The following is a 25,444-nucleotide window of genomic DNA, read 5'->3' as shown; positions in this document are numbered from 1 at the left end:
TACTGTATGACATGATAGATTATATGAAGTCTTTCAAGTTTTATTAAATATATATTCTCCATTATGGTTAGTGCCGCCCGAGTCCGAGGAACCAATGCAATGCGGAGCGTTTCGTCTTTTGGCCGAAGAGAAACAGAGGAGACGTGCATTGGGTCTGTGCCTGTACTGCGTTGGTAAAGGACATATAGCTCAGCTTTGCCCACTGAAGTCGGGAAAAGGCAAGGTCTAGATGAGCTACTGGAGGGACAACAGGGCTTGCATCCATTTCCCCGGAAAAGTCTGTCCTTATTTCCGCAGTTATCTCTCTCCCTCACGACCAAGTCTCCGTTCCTACATTCATTAATAGCGGAAAATTTCATGGACATAACCTTTTTCAACACTTTGGGCCTGGAACCTGAACCCTTATCCACACCTGTGTCGGTTATTGGTCTGGACGGGTCAAATCTCTCCAAGCTTCCAGTCGTTTGCTGGACCCCTTCATTACAATTTGCCATGGGAGCTCTGAATCGGGAGGAACTGTCATTCCTACTCCTTCAGTGTTCGCTGGCTCCAGTTGTCCTAGGGTTACCCTGGCTGAAGAGACACAACCCCCGTGATCCAGTGGTAAACTGGGGAAATTCTGGAGTGGGGATCGACTTGCTTCTCCGGATGTTTGTCCCGTCCTATTTGTCTTGCTGCCACCGTCTCAGCCCAGTCCTCATCCATTCCTGCTCCTTTCCATGATCTGGTCAAAGTTTTTTCCCAAAAAAAGGCAGACGTTTTGCCGCCTCACAGTTCTTTCGACTGCGCCATCGATTTATTACCCGGTACCAGGCTTCCTAAGGGCAGACTATATGCATTATCTATTCCTGAAGATAAGGCCATGCAGGAATATATTCAAGAGGCTCTGGATAAAGGATTCATTCATCCTTCTAAATCCCCAGTAGGAGCGTGGGTTTTTTTTGTCCAGAAGAAGGATGGAGATCTCCGACCCTGCATTGACTTCCGCAGACTGAACAAGATCACAGTCAAGAACGCTTAACCCTTGCCACTCATCTCTGTGGTCCTTGACCAACTGCGTGAGGCCTCCATCTTTTCTAAGATTGATCTTAGAGGCGCTTACAACCTCATCCTCATCAGAGAAGGAGACGAGTGGAAGACGGCATTTAACACCCATTCAGGACACTTTGAATATCTTGTCATGCCCTTTGGCCTCTCCAATGGCCCAGCTGTCTTTCAAGATTTCATCAATGAGGTTCTAATGGATTACTTGTCTATCTGGACAAAATCCTCATCTACTCGAAGTCCATGGATGAACATCGGAGACAAGGTTACTGAATAACAACTTATATGCCAAATTAGAGATATGTGAGTTTGATGTAAAGGAGGTATCATTCCTGGGTTACATTATTTCCTTGCAAGGTTTCTCTATGGAACCTGGCAAGTTGAAGGCCATCCTGGATTGGGAACAACCCGTTACCCTGAAGGCCATCCAGCCATTCCTGGGTTTTGCAAACTATTATCACAGGTTTGTGAAGTCGTTCTCCTCTACAGTTTCGCCCATTGTAGAACTTACCAAGAAGGGAACTGAGGTCACTTGTTGGTCACCTAGAGCCATTCAAGCATTTGACACACTTAAGGCGGTTTTTGTGTCTGCTCCTGTTCTCTGGCATCAAAATCCAGAGTTTTCATTTATTGTCAAGGTGGATGCATCTGATGTTGTTGTAGGTGCTATCCTTTTGCAGAAGGATGGTAGTGATGGCAAGCTTCATCCATGTGCGTTCTTTTCCAGGAAATTTGACTCAGCAGAGAGGAATTATGATGTCGGCAACTGGGAACTTTTGGCAATTAAGTGGTCCTTTGAAGATTGGAGGCACTGGTTAGAGGGGGCTAACCATGTGGTGATGCTGCTCACAGACCACAAGAATCTGGCCTATATTGAGACGGCGAAGAGGTTGAATGCGAGGCAAGCTTGTTGGGCCCTATTCTTCACCTGGTTCAATTATATCATCTCATTCCAACCAGGGTCTAAGAATATCAAGGCGGATGCTCTTTCCCGAATTTTCTCTATCAGTTTTCTTCCCAGAGCCTCAGAAGAGACCATCACTCCAACCTCTAGGATCCACTTTGCCGTCACCAGGATGCTGGCGGATTCTCTCAGTGCTCGTCAGTCCAAAGCTCCTCTGGAGAAACCGTCGGGTGTGCTCTTTGTTCCTGAGAAACTTTGCAAGGATGTGTTGAAGGACTTCCATTGTTCCAAGGTGGTAGGTCATCCAGGCATCACTAGAACTTTAAAACTTCTGTCTTGTTCTGTCTGGTGGCAGTCCATGTCTTGAGACACCCGTGAATTTGTCCGGGCATGCAATGTCTGTTCTAGAAATAAGACCCTCCGAACCACTCCTCAAGGGCTCCTGTGTCCTCTGCCTATGCCTGTTAAGCCATGGACCCATATTGCTATGGACTTTGTTGTAGATCTTCTAGTCTCTGCCCGTTGTTCTGTCATCCGGACCATTGTGGATCGCTTCTCCAAGATGGTACATTTTGTTCCTCTTGCCAAATTACCTTCTGCAATGGAACTGTTAGCACTCTTTCTACCACATGTCTTCAGGCTTAATGGTTTTCCCGTGGATATCATCTCGGATCATGGAACAGAATTCGTGGTGCGATTTTGGAGATGTTTCTGTGCTGAACTAGGCATCAATGTGAGATTATCCCATGGTTACCATCCACAGTCCAATGGCCAGATGGAGTGGGCCAATCTGTCCTTGGAACAATACCTCCATTGTTTCATCTCTAAGAGCCAGGACAATTGGGTTCCACTTCTGCTCTTTGTGGAATTTGCATATAATAACTCTTGCCATTCCGCTTCCTCTGTCTCTCCTTTTTATTGCAACTCTTGGATGCATCCTAGGAGTAATTTGTTTGAATCCCCTACTACCAGAACCTCGTCTTCATCATCCGTTTCTAGGCTATGGGCAGGCTGGAGGAAGGTGCATCATGCTCTCCGTCAAGCATATGGGTGGTCCAAGGTATAGGCTGACAAGCACCGCAGGCCCTGTAAATTCAGAGTTGGAGACCTAGTGTGGCTCTCCTCCAGAAATATTATTCTGTGCCAGAGGTCACATAAGTTGGGGCCCAAATTCATCAGCCCATTTCACACCATTGCCCAGGTTAATCCCATAGCCTTTTGGCTGAAGTTACCAAGAATTCTAAGGATCAACAGTATCTTTCATTGTTCCATCCTGAAGCCAGTGTTCCTCTCCTCCAGGTTTACTCCTAGGCGTTCTGTCAAACCTCCACAAGTATTCGTCCAGGGGTGCAAGGAGTTTGTTGTGGAGAATATCCTGGATTCCAGAATATCTCTTGGATCTCTTCAATTTCTTGTCCAGTGGAAGGGTTATGGTCCGGAGTAGCATTGCTGGGTTCAGGAGAGCTCTTTGCATTCTCCTACCCTGAAGAGAAGGTTCTTCCAGGACTTTCTGGACAAACCAGGGTCTAGGGGTTCCTTAACCCCTCATCAAGGGGGAGGGGGGGTACTGTTAGGATCTGCGGATAGCAGATAGTCTTAGATGCTACTAGACCTTTGCACTTAATCCTGTCTGTCTGTGTGCTGATCACATGTGTTCAGTAATTAACTGTCTGCCTGCGTGCAGAATCAGCTGCTCACTAGTTAATTGTCTTGTCAGTGTGCACAGGCCAGCTGCACACTGGTCTGTCATTAGGGAGGCTTGCAGGGCTTCCTCTGATTTTACCTTGTATCTGTTAAATTACAGCCAGCCCTTCACTCCATGGCGGTGATAGAGTTTTTGTGTTTCCGGTTCTGGCTTTGTCTTCCTGTTGAGCTCCAGTATTCCTGCCTCCTATAGTATATTGTTGTTCTGCCGTTTGTACGTATCATCCAGGCGGAACAATCCTGCATACTATCTACCTGCCGTTTCTGTCATCCAGGTGGCACAGGCTGCACTACAGCGTCAGCTGCTTGTGACAACACAGTGGCACTGGCCGCACTCCAGCAACATCAGTGCACAGTCCTGCACTCCTACACCAGTGACTTTGCTTCTGTTATTTCCAGCTTCTGCTGCATCTAGCCAAATTGCTCTGGCCCTCAAGGCCACCACACAGCCCAGTGGCTGCATCATATTCAACAGCCCACTGGCTGCATCTGGCCAAGTTATACCAGCCCCCAAGGCTGCTGCACGGCCTAGAGGCTGCTTCATATTCTCCAGCCCACGGGCTGCATCCAGCCAAGTTATACCAGCCCTCAAGGCCGCCACACAGCCTAAAGGCCACTTCTTATTCTACAGCCCACTGGCTCATCCAGCCAAGTTATTCCAGCCCTCAAGGCTGTGGCATGGCCCACTCGCCACAACTAGTCAAGTGATACCAGCCCTCAAGGCTGCGGCATGACACAAAGGTCGCTTTATCTACGGCCTTTAGGCCCAACAAGCCAAGTCTTCCTCCAGCTCACAAAGCTGTTATACGGCCGCATCCAGCCAAATATTCCAGCCATCAAGGCTGTAGCTGGACTATATTTCAAAGAGTCACACACGTGCCCTAACAATATGTGGACAAGTGGTAGTGGGCAAACTACACATTATATGACTATGATAGCCCACTGGGTGGTTGATTTGTCTTTATTATTATTATTATTATTATTATCATTTATTTATATGGCGCCACAAGTGTTCCACAGCACCTTACAAAGTACATAACCGTAAAGTGACTTACAGTATAATACAATACAATGCAGGACATGGACATGGATAATATACATTGATGGCCATAACACCCAAATCAGCAACAAGAATAAGCAACCAAGTGTTCGGTGTCCTAGTGGTGAGTAAGAAGTAGATGAAAATAAAGTAAGGAGAAGCACAAGAGGGTAGAGGGCGTGTCTTCAGCAGCAGCAGCCATCTCTAACAAACAATGCCAGCTCATTCAGAAGCAGGCTACTCTGTGTATCACTGGCTTTACTAAGAGGCATACTGCTGACATCCTCTTAGAAAAACTAAGGTATTTCATAGCAAACTGGCTTACCACACTTGGACTCTCCTCAGGATTTGTGACTTATGACAATGCCACCAATTTTGTGAGAGTATTACAGCTGGATGAATTCCAACATATCCCATGTTTTGCTCACGCAATCAACTTGGTGGTACAGGTTTTTTTTTTTTAAAATGACAGGGACGTGCAGGAGATGCTGTCTGTAGCCTGAAAACTTTCCGGACATATTCGCCATTCAGCCACAACATGCAGGAGATTACAGCAGCTGCAAAAACAGTTGAATTTGCCCTGCCACCAACTGAAGTAAGAGGTGGCAACCAGGTGGAATTCCACCCTTTGTATTCTTCAGCGGATGGATGAACAGCAAAAAGCCATCCACAGCTGCACAACAAGCCATGAAATTGAGATGGGAAGTGTTCCTTAGCATAGCTCAGTGGAGAATTATTTCTGTCATATGCATGGTGCTCAAATCCTTCAAAGTAGCCTCCTGTGATGTGAGTTCAGACACTGCTAGCTTGTCTGGCGATGCCCCTAATTATGCTTCTGGAAAATCAGCTTGAGAAATTGAAGGAGGAGATAAAACAAAGCAATTCCGCTAAGTATGTTGGACTTGTTCACTTTGCTAGGATCCAAGGGTTGCCAATGTCTTGAAATTGGATCACTACATTTTGGCCACCATGCTTGATCTCAAGTTTATGTTGTACATCATGTCTTTCTTTCCAACTGACCCAGATGCAAAGAGCTCCTGGTGAGCAAGTTTGCAGCTCAAGTGGCATAATGACATCACCACCTTCAGTTTCTCTTACATCTGCCAGGAAAAAAACTCAGCTTTCCCAAAAGACCCAGTGGTGATGCACAGGAGACAACACAACATTGTTACATATGGTCAGATCTAAAAGAATTGCTGAAAATTAGTGGCACCTCTACAGTGACTCCATCCTATAGGGTCACCATCCAAAGAATCCGGAGGATTATTTCATGACACTGTACACATAGGCATGTTACAGAGTGCCTTTGACAACTGAAAAGAAAAAAAGGCAATTTGGAGGCCCTTCTACAGACTGGCTTTGCATTACTTAAGCTGCACTCAGAAAAAGTTTTCAGCACATCCAGGAACCTTTTCAGCAATTAGCATAAGAGGCTACTTTCTCAAAATATGGAAAAGATTGTGTTCATCAAAATGAACTGGAAATTCCTCGAGGAAGACCTTTACCTCCAATTATGTCAAAAAAATACTTAGGCACCTGTAATGGCTTATTCCAGCGGGGATGAATTAATATTGTGTGAGGATTATGAGGGTGAGGAATCAGATGAGAGAATGACCTCTTATTATTATTATTATTTATTTATATGGCGCCACAAGTGTTCCGCACCGCCTTAAAAAGTTGTGTAAAAAATAGGTGACCAGTGACCTACAGTACAATACAATACAATGCAGGACAAGGACATGGATAATATACATTGCTACATTAGCAACCATAACACCCACATAAGCAGCAGAGCATAAGCAAGCAAGTGTTATGTGCACAAGTGGGGTGTAAGAAGTAAAGTAGGGAGAAGCACAAGAGGGTAGAGGGCCCTGCTCATAAGAGCTTACATTTTAAAAAGGAGCGGTAGACAAACAGGTGTGACACAGATGGGGTAGATGTGGAGGAAGTAACATGTTGCAGCAAGTTAGAATGAGAGCTGGAAGGCTTTAATGAAGTAGTGGATCTTGAGAGCCTGATTGAAGAATTGTAGACAGGTGGAGAGTCTGATGGGGAGAGGGAGAGAGTTCCAAAGGTGGGGAGCAGCACAGGCAAAATCTTGGAGGCGGGAGTGGGAGGAAGTAATAAGTTGGCATGAAAGGTGGCGTGCATTAGTTGAATGAAGAGGGCAGATAGGAGAGTGTAGGGAGATGAGTTCAGAGATGTAAATGGGAGAAGCTTGGGTGAGGGCTTTGCAAGCGAGTGTGAGAACCTTGAATTGGATTCTGAAAGGGAAGGGGAGCCAGTGAAGGGCTTGTAGAAGAGGGGAGGTAGATGTAGAGTGTTTGGAGAGGAAGATGAGCTGAGCAACAGCATTGAGGACAGACTGGAGAGGAGCGAGATGGGATTTGGTGAGGCCAGATAGGAGGATGTTACAGTAGTCCAAGCTGGAGATGACCAGTGAGTGTATAAGGGTTTTAGTAGCATCCTGGGTGAGATAGGGTTTGATCTTGGAAATATTTTTTGAGATGGAAACAACAGGACTGTGAGAGGTTCTGGATCTGTGGTTTCAAGGAGAGGAGTGAGTCCAGGATAACTATAAAACAGTGCACTTTGGGGATAGATGAGATAGTTGTGCCATCATTTGATAAAGAAATAGTGGGAAGTGAGGTTATGTGGGATGGTGGGAAGAAAATCAGCTCAGTCTTAGACATATTAAGTCACTGGGACATCCAGAAAGAGAAAGCAGAGAGGCAGTTAGAGATACGAGTAAGTAGAGAGGGGGAGAGATCAGGGGAGGAAAGGTAGATCTGAGTATCATCAGCATTGAGATGATAATGGATGTCAAAAGAGCTGATGAGTTCACCTAGAGAGAACGTATAGGGGGAGAATAGGAGAGGTCCAAAAACAGAACCTTGGGGAACACCTAATGTAACAGGCTGTGAGGGTGAAACTTAGTCATGAGAGGAAACAGAGAAGGATTGGACAGAAAGGTAGGAGGACAGCCAAGAGAGGGCAGTATCCACAGTGTCGAAAGCAGCAGAGAGGTCAAGGAGAATGAGCAGAGAGTAGTGGCCATTGGATTTTTCAGCAAGGAGGTCATTGCTGTCTTTCGTGGGGGCAGTTTCAGTGGAGTGGAGAGAATGGAAGCCAAACTGAAAAGAGGCAAGGAGGGAGTGGAAGGAAATAAAGGTGGTAAGGCAGTTGTAAGAAATACGCTCAAGGAGTTTGGAGGCGACAGGGAGGAGAGAGTTGGGTTGGTAGTTAGAGAGAATATTAGGATCAGGGGTAGGTTTTTAAACATGGGGGAAACAAAGGCATGCTTCAATGCAGAAGGGGCAGAAGGGACAGTGTCTGATGAGAGGGAGAGATTAAGGAATTGGGCAAAATGGGAGCAGGCAGAGAGGTAGTGGAGGAGGCGGGATAGGGTCAAGGGGGAGGTGGAAGGGGGGGGAGGACCAGATGAGGGTCATGACTTCCTCTCCAGATACAGGGGAGAAAGATATCAAAGTCAGTAAAATGAATGTTATGGGGTGATCAAGGAAAGGACGAGGTGGAGAGCTGGGGAATGGTTGGATATGATGCCCTGATGTATGGAATCAATTTTAGATGTAAAGTAGGTAGCAAAGTCAAGGGCAGAGAGTGTGGAGGGGATGGGCAGAGGAGGGTGTTAATGGTTGTGAAGAGATGCTGGGGATGGGAGATGAGGTTCTTGAAATTTGACCTGTTTAGAGAGGGAAAGGGCAGTTCTGGAGGATGAGACTCTTTTGGATAGACTGTAGGATAAACTCTTCTAACTGTAGAGAGGATTAGCAATACTGTTAGCTGCCTTAAGCCCATTGGTAGCTTGTTTTGTGGGGGCCAAAACAAAGAAATCACTTCAGCCACAAGTGGCAGTTGCTGTTGTTGAACTTATTGGTTTGTTAAACTGTGCATGTCCTGTTTATTATATGCAACATTAGAGTCAGTGGGAGGGCCCAAAGACATTTCCGTCTTGCACCTCTTTTCTTTGTATTATGCACTGATTGGGGCATTGCTGGCTGTCTTTTTGTGTAGACAACAAACATTTTTATAGTTTATTAACCTGCCATCTTGTCTGCCACTACAGTGCCATTCTCTTTCCTGGATGTGCCATGTTAAAAGTTAAACTGCTACAGCCACTTCTACATGCGGTTGATGAATGGCAAAAATGTCCAGAAATTTTTATGGCCACAGACAGCATTTTCTGCATGCCCCTTTCATTGTAAAAAAAATTCTGAATCACCAAGTTTATTTTGTGAGCAAAACATGGGACATGTTCATCAATACTCTCCCCTCCTCCCTCACAAATTTGCTTTGGAATTAAATTTTTTTATTAAATTTACAATCTAATCAATCCTTACCTCTTTTGACTGCCTTCAACTGCATACATACTCCATCTTCCTCAGGCCTCTTGATTAATGAAAACATTTGTTTCTTAATGTGCCATGTTGGAAGTTGAACTGCCACGTGTTTGTGCCACCCACTGCTGTCACTTAGCTTTGTTAGCCAACTAGCTCGGTGCAACCCTTTGGCCTAAACTGGAAGAAAACAATATTATGAGCTGTAAGGTGGTCAAAATTGACTGGAAATGAGTGGAAAGTAATGTTATTGAGGTTACTCTAGGAACAAAAAAAAGATATATTTATGTGATTTTAGCTTTTTTTGTCAATTTTTGGAAAAAAATCCCAAACAAAAACCAGGCGGTTTGGCAAAACCAAAATCTAAACCGTCCAAAGAATTAGAACCCAAACATGCAAAAATGGCCCAGTGCACATCTCTAGTTATAAGGCACAATGGGAGAAATTGCAAGTCTCTTCGCATGCTGTAAGTACTCGAGCTGCGTATGATGTCGCAACGGATGATTTTGCATGCCCAAGAAATGGCATTCAAACGGATTGATGCTGATTGCCTGTCACTAATTCTGCTATGGGTTTCTGTAGTCAGTGCAATTACAGTGCTGCAGTTGAGCCAGTGCACTGCTTTCCATATGCACCATCGACCGATCTGCGTACGCGGTTGCAGTTGTGATCCAAGCTGAATCAGGCCCAATGATCCCTATAGCTACATACATTTTCTTATAAGGTTTCCCTTAGACACATGGAACCCTTTCTAAAACACAATACATGAGCAGGCCCTGAAAAGTATCAGTGTGTTTTCATCAACAAATCTTACTAACTGTTTTTGGGCTCATTTAAGGTGCATACACACAACGATTTTTTCAACGACTATCAGTAACGATATCATTTTTCGTTCAATCGTTGTAAAAATCATTCACTTTCTGAGTTAAAATGCTGAACGATTATCGTTCACGCACGTTCCCGTTTGTAGCTTGTAGTTCAATCAGACTGACCAACTGAACGATTTTCATTAAGGGAATATGCAAAAATCGTTTGTAGTTCAAAAAATCGTTCATTACACTTTAAAAAATCTGACAGATAATCTGACATAAAATCGTTGGTAACAAAATCGTTGTGTGTGTATGCAGCTTTACATTGAGATGTAAGTCAATTTTATGACGCCTCTCAGTACAGTCCACTTTACCACCGCTCTCATAGGTGTTGCTTTCACAGTCTCCCTGAAATGCTTTTTCAGTAGGCAAGCATGATGTAGTAGCATGCAGGGTTTGTAATGTTTGAGAACTGGGGGTTTTAACTCTGTATCCTTAAAATGACATCCTTAGAATACAGCCTTCACAGTGGCAGGCCAATGCCTGTTTGCAGGTCTTGAAAATCATTCTCCTAACATTACATCCTGTATCATCTGTCACAGGGGAGGGTGTGTTTTATCAGTATGTTCAGCAGTCTAGTTCAGAGATTCCCAAATGTGACCCTCAAGGATCTCCAACAGGTCAGGTGGAGATATCTGTGGTTGAGCACAGATGGTTAAATCAAATTGGTTGAGGTACTAATTAAGTCACCTGTGGTTAAGTATGGAAATCCTTAAAACCTGGACTGTTAGGGTGCCTTGAGGGCTGAGTTTGGTAATTTCTGGTCTAGTTAACAGAGTGGGTGTTGCATTGTAGACAGCAGCACAGTTACAGACCGACTAACTTTCTCAAAGTTATTTATTAATTCAGTATAATAGTTGTTTCCTCCATTACAAGCTGATACCTGCAGACAGGGTGGGGTAGAATTATTCTCAGTCACTTGTTACCTCTATTCATATTCTGCTCTTCTCTTTCCCCGTCTTGTTTCCATGATAACGTTACAGGTGTTTCACATTCGGGATTGGTGAAGGAGCTTCCACGTCCCTCATTAAAGGCATGGCCCAAGCTGGGAGTGGAACCTGTGAGTTTATCTCTGGCAAGGACAGAATGCAGCCTAAGGTGAGGGACCCCATACAGCTTGTCTCTGTGTTATGGGGCCATTACATGGATGTGCAGCTCATGGTGCCTTATGCTGACTGCTCTATAACACGCTCATTTCTATATGGTTTTGTTACACATTGCTTCCCAGTGTCAGTTATGATAATGTCAGGTCAGGCAGGACACAGTGTAGGGCTCCTGGTAAAAGGGTGGGACTCTCACTCATATATTGGGGTTTCCAGTCACAGGGTGGAGTTCTCATTCACATGCTAATGTTAACAGTCACAGGGTGTGGTTCTTAGTCACATGGTGGTGTTTTCAGTTGCAAGGTGGAGCTCTCAGTTGTGGTGAGTCTCTCAGTCACAGATTGGGGCTCTCGGTCACAAGGTGGGGCTCTTAGTCACAGAGTGGGCCTCTCCGTCACAAGGTGTTGCTGCAGTCACAGGGTGGATCTCACAGTCACAGAGTAGGGCTCTCAGTCACAAGGGACAGCTTCAGTCACAGGGTGGATCTCACAATCACAGGGTGGGGCTCTCGGTCACAAGGTGTTGCTGCAGTCACAGGGTGGATCTCACAGTCACAGGGTGGGCTCTCAGTCACATGGTGGAGCTCTTAGTCCCATGCTAGGGTCCCCAGTCACAGGATAGGGCTCTTAGTCAGTGTGGGTCTCCCAGCCAGGGTGGAGCTCTGAGTCACAGGGTGGGGTTCTCTGTCACAGGGTGGGTCTTTGTGGCTCTGTTATACATTACTTCCCAGTGTCAGTTATGATAATGTCAGGTCAGGCAGGACACAGGGTAGGGCTCCTAGTCACACGAAGGGGGCTCTCACTCATAGGTTGGGTTTCCAGTCACAGGGTGTGGTTCTTAGTTACATGGTGGTGTTTTCAGTTGCAAGGTGGAGCTCTCAGATGGGGTGGGTCTGTCAGGAACACCCATCTACTGTTCGGAGAAGTCTGGCCAGAAGTGGTCTTCATGGAAGAATTGCAGCCAAAAAGCCATACCTTCGACGAGGAACCATGGCCAAGCGACTCAACTATGCATGAAAAAATAGGAACTGGGGTGCAGAAAAATGGCAGCAGGTGATCTGGACTCTTGAGTCATAATTTGAAAAATGTGGCTGTAACAGAAAGCTAATTGTTCGCCTAAGGACTGGAAAGCGGTACAATAATGAGTTTCTGCAGGCAACAGTGAAGCATGGTGGAGGTTTCTTGCTTCCTAGTTTGGGGATGCATTCCAGCAAATGGAGTTGGTTATTTGGTCAGGATTAAGTGTCCTCAATGCTGAGAAATACAGGCAGGTACATATCCATCATGCAATACCATCAGGGCGGCATCTGGTTGGCTCCAAATTTATACTGCAGCAGGACAACAACCCCAAACATACAGCCAATGTCATTAAGAACTATCTTCAGTGTAAAGAAGAAGTTAATATATGGCCCCCACAGAGCCCTGATCTCAACATTATCGAGTCTGTCTTGGATTACATGAAGAAACAGATGGATTTGAGTAAGTCTACATCCACAGAAGATCTGTGGTTAATTTTCCAGGATGTTTTGAACAGCCACCCTGCCAAGTTCCTTCAAAAACTGTGTGCAAGTATACCTAGGAGAATTGATGCTCTTTTGAAGGCAAAGGGTAGTCACACCAAATATTAATTTGATTTACATTTATCTTCTGTTCATTCACTTTGCATTTTGTTAATTGATAAAAAATAAACTATTAACACTTCTATATTTTAATGCATTCCTACTTTGCAGCATTTTTTCCACACCTGCCTAGTGTTCACAGCGCTTCATGTTTTCCACATTATGTTATGTTACAGCCTTATTCTAAAATGGGATAAATTAATTTTTGTCCTCAAAATTGTACACACAATAACTCATAATGACAACATGTAAAACGTTTTTTTGAGATTTTTGCAAATTTAATAAGAAAAACAAACTAAGAAATCACATGTACATAAGTATTCACAGCCTTTGTTCAATACTTTGATGATGCACCTTTGGCAGCAATTACAGCCTCAAGTCTTTTTGAATATGATGCCACAAGATTGGCACACCTATCTTTGGGCAGTTTCACCCATTCCTCTTTGCAGCACCTCTCAAGCTCCATCAGGTTGGATGGGAAGCATCGGTGCACAGCCATTTTCAGATCTCTCCAGAAATGTTCAATCGGATTCAAGTCTGAGCTCTGGCTGGGCCATTCAAGGACTTTCACAGAGTTGTCCTGAATCCACTCCATTGATTTCTTGGCTGTGTGCTTAGGGTCGTTGTCCTGCTGAAAGATGAACCGTCGCCCCAGTCTGAGGTCAAGAACGGTCTGGAGCAGGTTTTCATCCAGGATGTCTCTGTTCATTGCTGCATTCATCTTTCCCTCTATCCTGACTAGCCTCCCAGGTCCTGCCACTGAAAAACATACCCACAGCATGATGCTGCCACCACCATGCTTCACTGTAGGGATGGTATTGGCCTGGTGATAAGTGGTGCCTGGTTTCCTTCAAACATAACGCCTGGCATTGACACCAAAGAGTTCAATCTTTGTCTCATCAGACCAGAGAATTTTGTTTCTCATGGTCTGAAAGTTCTTCAGGTGCATTTTGGCAAACTCCAGGTGGGCTGCCATGTGCTTTTTACTAAGGAGTGGCTTCCGTCTGGCCACTCTACCATACAGGCCTGGTTAGTGCATTGCTGCAGAGATGGTTGTCCTTCTGGAAGGTTCTCCTCTCTCCACAGAGGAATGCTGTAGCTCTGACAGTGACCATTGGGTTCTTGGTCACCTCCCTGACTAGGGTCCTTCTCCCCCGATTGCTCAGTTTAGATGGCCGGCCAACTCTAGGAAGAGGTCTGGTGGTTCTGAACTTCTTTCATTTATGGATGATGGAGGCCACTGTGCTCATTGGGACCTTCAAAGCAGCAGATATTTTTCTCTACCCTTCCCCAGATTTGTGCCTCGAGATAATCCTGTCTCGGAGGTCTACAGACAATTCTTCGACTTCATGCTTGGTTTGAGCTCTGGCATGCACTGTCAAGTGTGGGACCTTATATAGACAGGTGTATGCCTTTCAAAATCATGTCCAATCAACTGACTTTACCACAGGTGGATTCCAATTAAGCTGTAGGAACATCTCAGTGGAAACAGGATGCACCTGAGCTCAATTTGGAGCTTCATGGCAAAGGCTGTGAATACTTATGTACATGTGATTTCTTATTTTTTTTTTTTTATTAAATTGGCAAAAATCTCAAAAATTTTTTACACGTCATTATGGAATATTGTGTGTAGCATTTTGAGGACAAAAATGAATTTACTCAGTTTTGGAATAAGGCTGTAACATAACAAAATGTGGAAAACATGAAGCGCTTTGAATACTTTCCAGATGCACTGTATGCATATATATATATATATATATATATTGTGATAGGATCACTGGTAAAGGGGTCTGTGGCAGGGACATTGGTCCCAGATTCCTGTCCTATGTGTGTTAAATCCCCAGGAGAAAGTCTGCAGTGTAGCAGACTTGAGTCTCGGGTTTTTGAAAAGCCGGTTTGGGGTCCTGGGAGTTGTGGGTGAGAGGAAGGGCTCCACCCACGGCCACTCCAGGTTTTGGGCCTTTCAGCTCAGTAACAGGCTCATTAGGGCTTCCAGCTGAAGATGGCCAACATATGCTTAGTTTGTTTAGGGCTGAGTGTCTCACCTGGGGAGCAGACAGGGAGTTTGCTCAGAGACACTTGGAAAACCTAGCTGTGAGGACTGTGCTGTGCTTTTGTTGCTGGCGAGGGTGTTAGGCCCTGCCAGGTTCTTGTAGTGAGGGAAGTCACTTGTAAAGTTAGAGCCCAGACAGGGCTAGGATTTATGTTTATGTTTTCTGTATGTAATCTCTGACATTGTACAATAAAGACTGGCGCCGACCAGCTTGTACTAGCATCCAGACTGGTGTGCTGCTTCCCGGCTGCTGTGTGTGTAAGAATGGAGTCCTTCTACCCAGAAGAGGGACCCCCAACCCGACTGAAGGTCACATATGGTGGAGAATGCGGGCATCTACACACTGAAAGGTGCAGCAAGAAAATTTTTACATTTAAAATTTAAAGGGACAGATACCAGTTTCTCAGTGTAGATACAAATTGTGTCCTTTGAGGTCTATAGAGGTGTTGTCAGCAGATGCTGAGAGAAGCCAGGTTTTGCTACAAACCTACACTTAAGGACAGCACGGAGGACGTTGTGAAAGCCCTGCTACAGGCTACGGCAACTCAGCAAGAAGCTACCAGGGCTTAACAGGAGATCCTAACTTGCTGGGAGTTCCATATGGTCAAGCCGCCATGTTCACAGATGCATGATCTCGTCCATCTATCCTCAAAATGGCTACAACCTGAGACGCTGACGGGACCACAGATAGTGGAAAGGGTTGTTATGGACCGGTACCTGCGATCGTTACCTGCGACTCTGCGCAAGTGGGTGAGCCATGCAGACCCTAAGTCCACTTACCAGTTGGTCGAGCTGGTGGAGAGGTATGTGGCAGCTGAGGAACTGTTGAGTGTGTCCCACTATGCCCCAATGGCGCACTGACAAACTCCCACAGACACTGGTAAGACTGTTCCAGGGGAGAAGGGTGCTGGGCGGTGGAGTGAACTTAAGACGGAGGGTGTAGAACCTGGAGACAGGCCTGGCAGGCCAGGAAGGTTCTTATCTCATAAGAGACTTGCTGATAATATGATACAATGTTTCCGATGTAGTGAATTGTGCCATATTGATGCTAATTGTCCACTCCCCTCTTAACCTATGCAATGTGATACTGCTTATGTCTGTCACAGAATGTCTTTCTTTGTACAGCATGTCTGTACTACTGGCCGATGGGCTGAGACAGATACGCAGATGTGTAAGGTGATTGTAGAGGGCAAACAAGTAGTGGCTCTGTTAGATTCTGGCAGCCTGGTTATGCTTATGAGAGCTGGGTTAGTGAACCCCTTGAAGTGCAAGGGGAAAACTGTTGGTGTGACCTGCTTACATGGAGGTACTCGGCATTATATTACTGCAGAAGTGAACATAGAAACACAGTGTGGTTCCACTATAGTCTCTGTGGGTTTGGTGCCTGGCTTGAAGTATGATATAATGTTGGGGAGAGACTTTACTCACTTCTGGAAGTTGTGGGAAAGCTGATTTGTTACCGAAGTAAATAACCCTGACCCATTTGAGAAGGTTGTTGACGCAGTAGCAGGGGAAGTTTCTTTTGAGTCCGAGAAGTTCCCTGTTTCTAGCATGATTTTTGAACCAGAGATTAATGAGATGGGAAGTATTGCTAAGCCAGTTGGTCGTCTGACTGGTCTTGAGGTCAGAAAAAAGATCTTGGCAAAGGAGCAGTCCAGTCCCTATGAAACTGTTACTAAGCCTAGGAGAAGAAAGCCAGTTAACTTAGGGTCTTTGGTTCCTGAAGTGACATTAGCAAAATCCCTGTCAGCAGTTCAACAGCAGGAGGTAAAGGGATTTCTTAGCAGAAATAGGGTTTTGTTCTCAAATGTACCGGGCAAAACCACAGTTGTTAAACATGACATAATCACTGACGCAGGGGTTAAGATTAACCTAAAGCCCTGTAGGGTAACAGAAGCCCAAAGGGAATCAGTGTCTAGAGAAATTAAAAAAATGTTGGAACTGGGTGTAATTGAAAAATCTCATAGTGAGTGGTCAAGTCCCATTGTACTTGTTCCAAAGCCTGATGGGAGTGTAAGTTTCGGCACTGATTTTCGAAAGTTGAACTGTGTGTCAAAATTCGATGCCTACCCAATGCCAATGGTGGATGAGCTAATTGAAAGGCTAGGAACAGCCAGGTAGTTTACCACGTTAGACTTATCCAAAGAGTATTGGCAAGTGCCATTGGCTGAGGGTGCCAAAGAAAAACAGCCTTTCTGATGACAGAAGGGTTGTTCCAGTATAAGATGTTGCCCTTTGGGGTTACGTGGGGCACCAGCAACCTTCCAGAGGATGTTAGACAGAGTTCTAAGACCCCATTGATGGTATGCTGCTGCTTGTTTAGGTGTTGTAGTCATTCATAGTCCTGATTGGCAGTCTCATTTGCCCAAGGTGCAAGCAGTGTTGGGTTCCATCCATAGGGCAGGGTTGACAGCCAGCCCAGAGAAATGTTGCCTAGGGATGGAGGAAGTAAAGTGTTTTGGTTGCACTGTTGGCAGAGGTATAATAAAGCAACACAGGCCAGGAGGCCAGTTGGCTAATGCAGATGTGTTGTCACGCGTTCAATGTTTGGGGGCTTCAGTTCTGCCCCACAGGTCGAAACAAAGGGGGGGAATATGTGATAGGGTCACTGGTAAAGGGGTCTGTGGCAGGGACATTGGTCCCAGATTCCTGTCCTATGTGTGTTAAATCCCCAGGAGAAAGTCTGCAGTGTAGCAGGCTTGAGTCTTGGCTTTTTAAAAAGCCAGTTTGGGTCCTGGGAGTTGTGGGTGAGAGGAAGGGCTCCACCCACGGCCACTCCAGGTTTTGGGCCTTTCAGCATAGTAACAGGCTCATTAGGGCTTCCAGCTGAAGATGGACAATATATGCTTAGTTTGTTTAGGGCTGAGTGTCTCACCTGGGGAGCAGACAGGGAGTTTGCTCAGAGACACTTGGAAAACCTAGCTGTGAGGACTGTGCTGTGCTTTTGTTGCTGGCAAGGGTGTTAAGCCCTGCCAGGTTCTTGTAGTGAGGGAAGTCACTTGTAAAGTTAGAGCCCAGTCAGGGCTAGGATTTATGTTTGTTTTCTTTATGTAATCTCTGACATTGCACAATAAAGACTGGCGCCGACCAACTTGTACTCGCATCCAGACTGGTGTGCTGCTTCCCGGCTGCTGTGTGTGTAAGAATGGAGTCCTTCTACCCAGGAGAGTGACCCCCAACCTGACTGAAGGCCACAATATATATACATACATACACACACACAGCGGGTAAAATAGCTATTGAACACATTAACATTTTTCTCAGTAAATTTATTTGTAGTGGGCTATTGTATTGACTTTTTCACCAAATGTCAGCAACAACCCATGCAATACACACATGCAAAGAAATCAAACCATAGATGTCCATAAAGTAAGTTATGTGAAATAACACAGGGAAAAAGTATTGAACACATGAATAAAGAGAGGTGCAAATAGTTGTGGAAAGCCAAGACGCCAGCTGAAATCTGGAATTAGATTTAATTAGAAAGCAATCCTGCCCCTTGTATGTGCAAATTAATATTAGCTGGTTCAGTCCCAACTGATGGCCTATAAAAAGGTGTCTCATTACCAAGGTGTCTCATTTACCCATGTCATGATGGGTAAAAGCAAAGGGCTCTCTCAAGACCTTTGCAACCTTATTGTTGCAAAACATACTGATGGCATTGGTTACAGAAGGATTTCTAAGCTTCTGAATGTTCCAGTGAGCACTGTTGGGGCCATAATCTGGAAGTAAAAAGGACATAATTTCACCATAAACCAGCCACGACCAGGTGCTCCTCGCAAGATTTCTAACAGAGGAATGAAAAAAATTATCAGAAGAGTTGTCAAAGAGCCAAGGACCACTTGTGGAGAGCTCCAGAAAGACCTGGGGGTAAATTTATCAAAGGTCGATTTGACTTTCGTTTTGAAGTGCGATTTAGCTCACCTCAAACCGATTGAAATTGAATTTTGAAAACCCTGTTTTTTTACCAGATTAATGGTCGATTTGTAGTGCGATTTGCAAAACAAATTAGATTTGATTTGATTTTAAACAGTGATTTGCTGATCGATTTGACATGTTCATGTACAAATCGAATGGCAGATCCCACTTCAAACCGAACTGCAAATCCCTGACAGAATAGAACTGCTTCATGCTTTCACTTTGAGCATGAGCAGTTAGTTTTCACACAGATACATGCAAACATCAGTGAGGTCCCCCCTCCTTCCCCCCCAAAAAAGGAACCAGCCCCAGACTTTTGAAAGCCAGTCCTGGCTGACTAAGTATAGGGAAAAAATTGTGTAAGGTTCCCCTGCACTTAGCACAACCAGCACTGGGCTTTGGGAACCAGTCCTGGTTCTGGAATTACAGGAAAAAAATTGTGTAGGGTCTCCCTGTAACTCACAGAACCAGCTCCAGACCCTTTCTAACGGGGAACTGATGCCACAGTAGGGGAGCCCTATCACCGGGCCCCCCAGCCGCAGCATCAGCCCTGTCCGCTAGACAGCCCAGGCCAGGGATCCCTGGGGAGTTGGGGACCCCTCCAATAAAAGGGTCCCTCTCTCCAGGGCACCCCTAGCCTAGGCTGATAGCCCGGGGCTATCCCCACCACCCCTGGGCAGTGGGTGGCGGGTTGATAGTGTAAATGTAGTGTAAAAATAGAATATGTTAAACATTGTCTTTACAGTAGAACTGCAGGTCACAGCAAGCCTCTCCCGCATGTTGGTACTTGGAGAACCACAAGTACCAGCATGCAGGGCATTAAGGGCCCACTGGGACCTGTAGTTCACCTGTAAAGAAATGTTGAAAAAAACACACACACACCGTACACAGTATAAGTTTAATAAAAATACATGCACTCACACATGTACACACACACATACACATTCTCACCTATGTATCTGTCACGACCATGTCTAGTTTTCACCTTTTGCCTGTTGACTTACCACTGCCAGCTGTCTCCATGGATCTGTGTGTGTAATTTTCCTGGAGGATCTGTTCTGATCATGCTGCTGCAGCACTTCTCTATACATTCCTTCCACAGTGATTATTTCACCTGGGTCCTTTCCTGTCTGTGAGCACTGCTAGCCCTGATTGGAATCACAGGTGTAGTTCTGACACAGTGCTGCAGAGATGATTACTCCCTCTGCATGTTGTGCCTTCCACCACTCAGAATGCTACTGCCAGACCACCTGTCCATATCCTCCAATTGCTGCCAGACCCAGGATATATATATCCTCCCTTGATAGCATTCTGGGCCTGAACATCTCATTACTTCTGTGGTGTATGGTTCGTGCTGTTCTGTGTTCTAGTGTATCCCTGACTCCTGCTACAGCAACCCCCGGTGCATCCAGAAAACCTGCTACAGCAATACCTGTCAGTCCAGACGTCCTGCTAGCATCAGCTAATAGTGAGTTCCTGTGCTCCTGACCTTAGTCCTGTGTTCTGCTAGCCCTACTCCTGGTTGGTCCCTGGCACCCTTGCAAACCTGCATCGTGCTTCCTGCTGTGGATCACCTCCTGCTCCTTCTACCTACCCACTCCCTCCCTGAACCTAAAATCCCAAACCTACCCATTCCTTCCTGAACCTGTTATTTCCAATTACCCTATCCAGCCTGTACCTGAGTTCCAGCCTTTGTCACACCATTTCTGGATTACCCTGTTTAGCTCTCATCTCAGCATTACCTGATTTCTCTTCAGCCGGTGTCACGTTATTCCAGTCCAGAGTCAAGTTCCAAGTTCTTCAGTTCAATCCACGTTATTCCAGTCCAGAGTCAAGTTCCAAGTTCTTCAGTTCAATCCACGTTATTCCAGTCCAGAGTCAAGTTCCAAGTTCATCAGTTCAATCCACGTTATTCCAGTCCAGAGTCAAGTTCCAATTTCATCAGTTCAATCCACGTTATTCCAGTCCAGAGTCAAGTTCCAAGTTCACCAGTTCAACTCAACAAGTCTTCCTGCCGATCCCAGTCCGGTTCCTCCAAGTTCCTGTCATTCATCATCAAAGGCAGTTCTCACTGCTACATAAATCTTGCAATAAAGCTATCTACGTCATCTATGGTTCCAGTCATGCCGGTCTCCATTGAATCCCACTCATCAACTGAGACAGGTAACTCACAGACACCATTCGTGACAGTATCCCTGTAGCATCGGTCCCCTTCTCCAGTAGAAAATCCATAGGGAAACCTGTTGAAAAAAAACCATACTCACCATCTCCTATGCGTGGTTCAGTCCTCTTTGGTCCTAAGTAGGCATCCATGGTCTTCTTAAAAAAAACAAATGAAAAACGCGACCCTTGCTCTAAGTAATAACCATCCTAACCAGAATGGTTATTACTTCAGAACTGAAGCGCTCAGACGCGGCTTCATCCTTTGAAGGTCCGTGTCTTAGCTTTCATTGGCTGAGAGAGGTCAGCCCCCACCTCTCTCAGCCAATGAATGGCTCCCTCCATTGAACTTAATGGAGAGCCACAGGGTAACTAAACTTTATACTGCAGTTCCCATCATTGAGTTCAATGGAGGGAGCCGTTCATTGGCTGAGAGGCGGGGGCTGACCTCTCTCAGCCAATGAAAGCTCAGACATGGACCTTCAAAGGAGGAAGCCGTGTCTGAGCGCTTCATTCGGGAAGTAATAATCATCCTAGTTAGCAAAGGTCGCGTTTTTCATTTTTTATTTAAGAAGACCATGGCTGCCTACTGGACAAGGGGACCACTCCAGGTAATGTAGGAATGTGTGAGTATTGTATTGTGTGAATGTGAATGCAGGTGGCAGTGGAACACTAGCGGCCATTATGGAAATTACTTTATAGTTCCTTTACAATTGCAGTGTCAGAAATGTCACACTCACACAAAGCACTCGTGACACACTTATGGACCACATACAAGGTGCGATATGCACCTTGCCAGGCGACTGCTGATCCGACGGCCGACATATCGGGCGGTCCCCACACACTGAGTGATCGGGAGGTCGACCGCCCGATATGTCGGCACTTCCCTCCCTCACCTGCATAGCACTGCTTGGGATTGTACATCGCTCCCCCAGATCAACTGAACATGCAGAAAGATTCGGAGGAGCAATGTACGATCCCGCAGGAGCCCGCACTGGCCGATATCATACCCACACACTGAACGATATAGCAGCGATATCGCTCCAATCCGTAGGACCGTGTATGGGGGCCTTTAGGGGTAAATTTACTAAGAATCGTGTTTGGACAAAGATACATTCATTTAGTGTGTTTGTCCATCTTTAAAGGCAAACTCGGGTGAGAAATCATGAAATTCTCAGCAAAACACGGGTATAGACACAAATAGAAATAAATACACCATCTGCCAAACTTTCAGATACTTTTGATAGACAGGAATGCAAAAGAGGAGTCATCACGAAGAATCATGATTGAAATCACAGGTGTAATTTAAGCAAATAGAAGTTTTAAATTGACTCTGTCCTGAGCAGTATGTATAGTGTGATCTGTGCACCTTTTCTCCTGTAATTAAGCAAAAAAAAGGGTTAAAGTGAAAAACAAATGGTGTGGGGTCCCCCCCCACAAAAGCATAACCAGCTCTGAGAGCCAGGCCTGGTTAAAAAAATGTGGGGGATAAAATGTGTAGGGGTCCCCCATATTTAATGAACCAGCACTGGTCTCTGTGGGATTCCCCGTTTTTTTAAAATCAGCACCGGGCTCCACTAGCCGGGGTGTAATGCTGCAGTCAGGTATCCTATCTCTGGGTCCCCTGGCCAAAGCATTAACACCCCAAAATAGTCAGCTCAGGACTGTCTGTTAGCCATCAGCAGTCTGGCTGTTGATTGACAGTCAGTCCACTCACAGCCAATTAGCGGCTGCTTACTATAGTAGTGGTCACTGATTGGCTATGGGCCCAGTAAGTGCAGGAGACCTCATGGGTTCTGTCAATTACGGGGAAGAGCTGTATGTGTAAACATACAGCTCCTCTGTCCGGTCTGGCTTGGGAGAATGCTTTTTTTTTTCAATGGCCGGGGACTGCGCCAATGGGGTAGGTGAGTATTTTTTTTATCCAAACACTTGGATGCTACTGGAGAAGAGGAGCCGACACCAGGGACAAGGTGAGTATAGTGTTAATAGTATGTAATAAACTTTTACTTTCTACGGTGTGTGTCCTGTCTTAATTTTAATACTTTTTACAGTGGGGGTACTGGTGTTGGCTAAATGCTGGCACTTGTAGTTCTAAAGGCTCTCTGGGACCTGTTATCCCACTGTAAAAAACAATTTTACACTATGATTATTATTACTATTACTCCTGCACCCACTGCCCAGGGGTGCAGGAAATAGCCCTGGGATTCAACCCAGGCCTGGGGTGCTCAGGAAAGGGGGATCCCCTTATTGGGGGGGTCCCACATCCCCTGGGATCCCTGTCTGGGCTGACTATTTTGGGGTGTTAATGCTTTGGCATGGGGACCAAGTGAAAGGGTGCCCAGGCTGCAGATTTACACCCCAGCTAGTGGAGTCCAGTGCTGGTTTTAAAAATACGGGGAATCCCACAGAGACCAGTGCTGGTTCATTAAATATGGGGAAACCCATGAATTTTTTTTCCATGTTTTTACAACCAGAACTGGTTCACAAAATATGGGGGATCCCTACACATTTTTTTAACTAGTACTGCTTCACAGAGCCCAGGGCTAGTTATGCTTTTGAGGGGGGACCCCACCATTTTCTTTTACATGTCTACATATCTTTTTTACACAATACACCCATGCAGCTTACACGTATCTCACTGATATTTGCAGGCTGCATGTTTGGGAGTGCTTGGATATGAGAAACACAGGTAACATGGGGGATAAAACACGATCACATACACCGTCGACAAACACGATTCAGCAAAACACAATTCTTGGTAAATTTGAGTGTTTCAGCTGTCAAAATTCTCCCATGTTTCAGTGATGCTATGCATGTTTAAACTCGGGCAATCTCGGAACAGACACAAATTTACCCCTTAGACCTCCTCAGGGATTTGTGAGGTTTGTAAACAGTTTATTCTTCAGCCTTAATTTTGTTTCGGTGAACTGATTTGCCTGTTTTAAAGGTGACTTAAACTTAAAGTGAAAAGGTGTTGCATGTAATGTTTCAAAAGATGCTTGACTATATTTGGGCCCAGCTTCTACAACACGCATTCTAGTGAATGAAACATCAGTAGCGGGTCCACCACTCACAAAGAAAAGCTATAATCTGATCCTTTCTTTGCCACTGCATGTGGTGTATGGAATGGTGGCAATTTTATGCATTTTGGCAGTATATTTCCCTTTATTATTAGAGGTAATGTTTTCTATAACATTATGAAATAATGTTTAGATTTCAAGTGCCCTTGCTTTAACTTCATTTCCCCTGGACTACCCTTAGTAGATGTTGAAGTATTGTACTCTCATGACTGCTGGCAGCAGCCGCAGTACTAGTACAGTAGCCCTGATCCATATTGATTCACAGCACTCCTAGTATAAGTGTGGCACCCTAATGACATTAAACAAAAATTTGTGTTAAACAAATATCATTTTTTTAACACTTCAATAGACAACACACTGCCTCACAGCACTCCTATGGTGTTTTTGTATTACACAGTGAACATTTACATTAAACACAGTGCTACAGTCCACTCTTCTGACAATTTTTAATGCCTCTCAGAGCTGCAGCCCACAGCTCACATTGCCTCTACACATAAAGTCTTAGTCCCTCTTTAACACAGTGCTACTAATAATATTTTTATGACAAATTGCTCTTGTATGGTATTTTTAATATAGTACTATAGTCCATTCCTCCTAAGTGCTTCACAGTGCTATAGCCTAGTTCCCCACCCTCTCCCTCCAGTCTCCTGTGTGAAACAGCGCTCGATTACAAGGGAGGGACTTTAATATGAAATCCAAAATACGCAAGATCCAATGAAAGGGAAGATTATATTGTGCCTCATTTTGTGATCTGAATATGGTGGGAAGATCTGAGCCCCGGCTTGCAACCCCTAAGTTCTGGGTGTATTCAGTTTCCACCGAATTGCACATCTCTAATAGTAACACATGAGTTGGTTTGTTATAAAATCCTCATTTAAAGCTTGAGTAAAGTGCAGAACATGTGGCATTAGAAATGTAAGTAAAATAATGTTTGGGTATTAAATAAAACATGTGCACACAAGATTTTACAAAGCGCTGTTTCTGGACTTACTGCAATGATCTAATTTGCATGCCTTATAACAGTCATGTAGTGCTAAAACAGTAAGAACTTGCATATCTATGCAATATTAATGCAATGCACATGCATTGACGGTATGTAGCTGTCACAATCCCAACGGCAGAATGCTGGATAGGGATTCATGATAGTCGTCGAGATTCCGACGCCTATCATAATCCCAATGCGGAATCCAGGACGACCCGGGCCCGAACAAGGAAAGTTCTGGGAGCCCTTCCTCTTAGCTGTGGGGTGGGAGGGTTAGGTTTAGGGCACCCCAGGGGGACAGGGTTAGGCTCCCCCCTGGGAGAGTTAGGGTGAGGCTAGGGGAAGGGGGGGTTAGGGTTAGGCAACCCCCGGGAGGGTTAGGTTTGGGGTGCAGGGAGGGGGAGTTAGGTCTAGTCACCCCTGGGGTGAGGTTAGGGTTAGGCACCACCCCGGGAGGGTGTGGTTTAGGGTGCGGAGAGGGGGGGTTAGGTTTAGGGTGGGGAGAGGGGAGGGTTAGGTTACATACCTGCCACTGTTGGGATTTCCTCCCTTCGGCCAACCGCTGTCGGGATTTGAATTTGAGCCAACTAAACAGCCGCCGGCATTTCA

General features: G+C 45.3%; 1 pseudogene; it reads left to right on the top strand.

The window, feature by feature from the left end:
- The window catches only part of LOC148474561 (von Willebrand factor A domain-containing protein 5A-like), a 562,647-nt pseudogene that overhangs the window by 270,231 nt on the left and 266,972 nt on the right, over nucleotides 1-25,444 (top strand).

The sequence above is a fragment of the Taudactylus pleione genome, unplaced genomic scaffold (genome assembly GCF_031769625.1).
Source record: "Taudactylus pleione unplaced genomic scaffold, aTauple2 ptg000830l, whole genome shotgun sequence".
Lineage (NCBI taxonomy): Eukaryota > Metazoa > Chordata > Amphibia > Anura > Myobatrachidae > Taudactylus > Taudactylus pleione.
The sequence above is the reverse complement of the archived record's forward strand: the minus strand, read 5'-3'. Positions and strand labels throughout refer to the sequence as shown.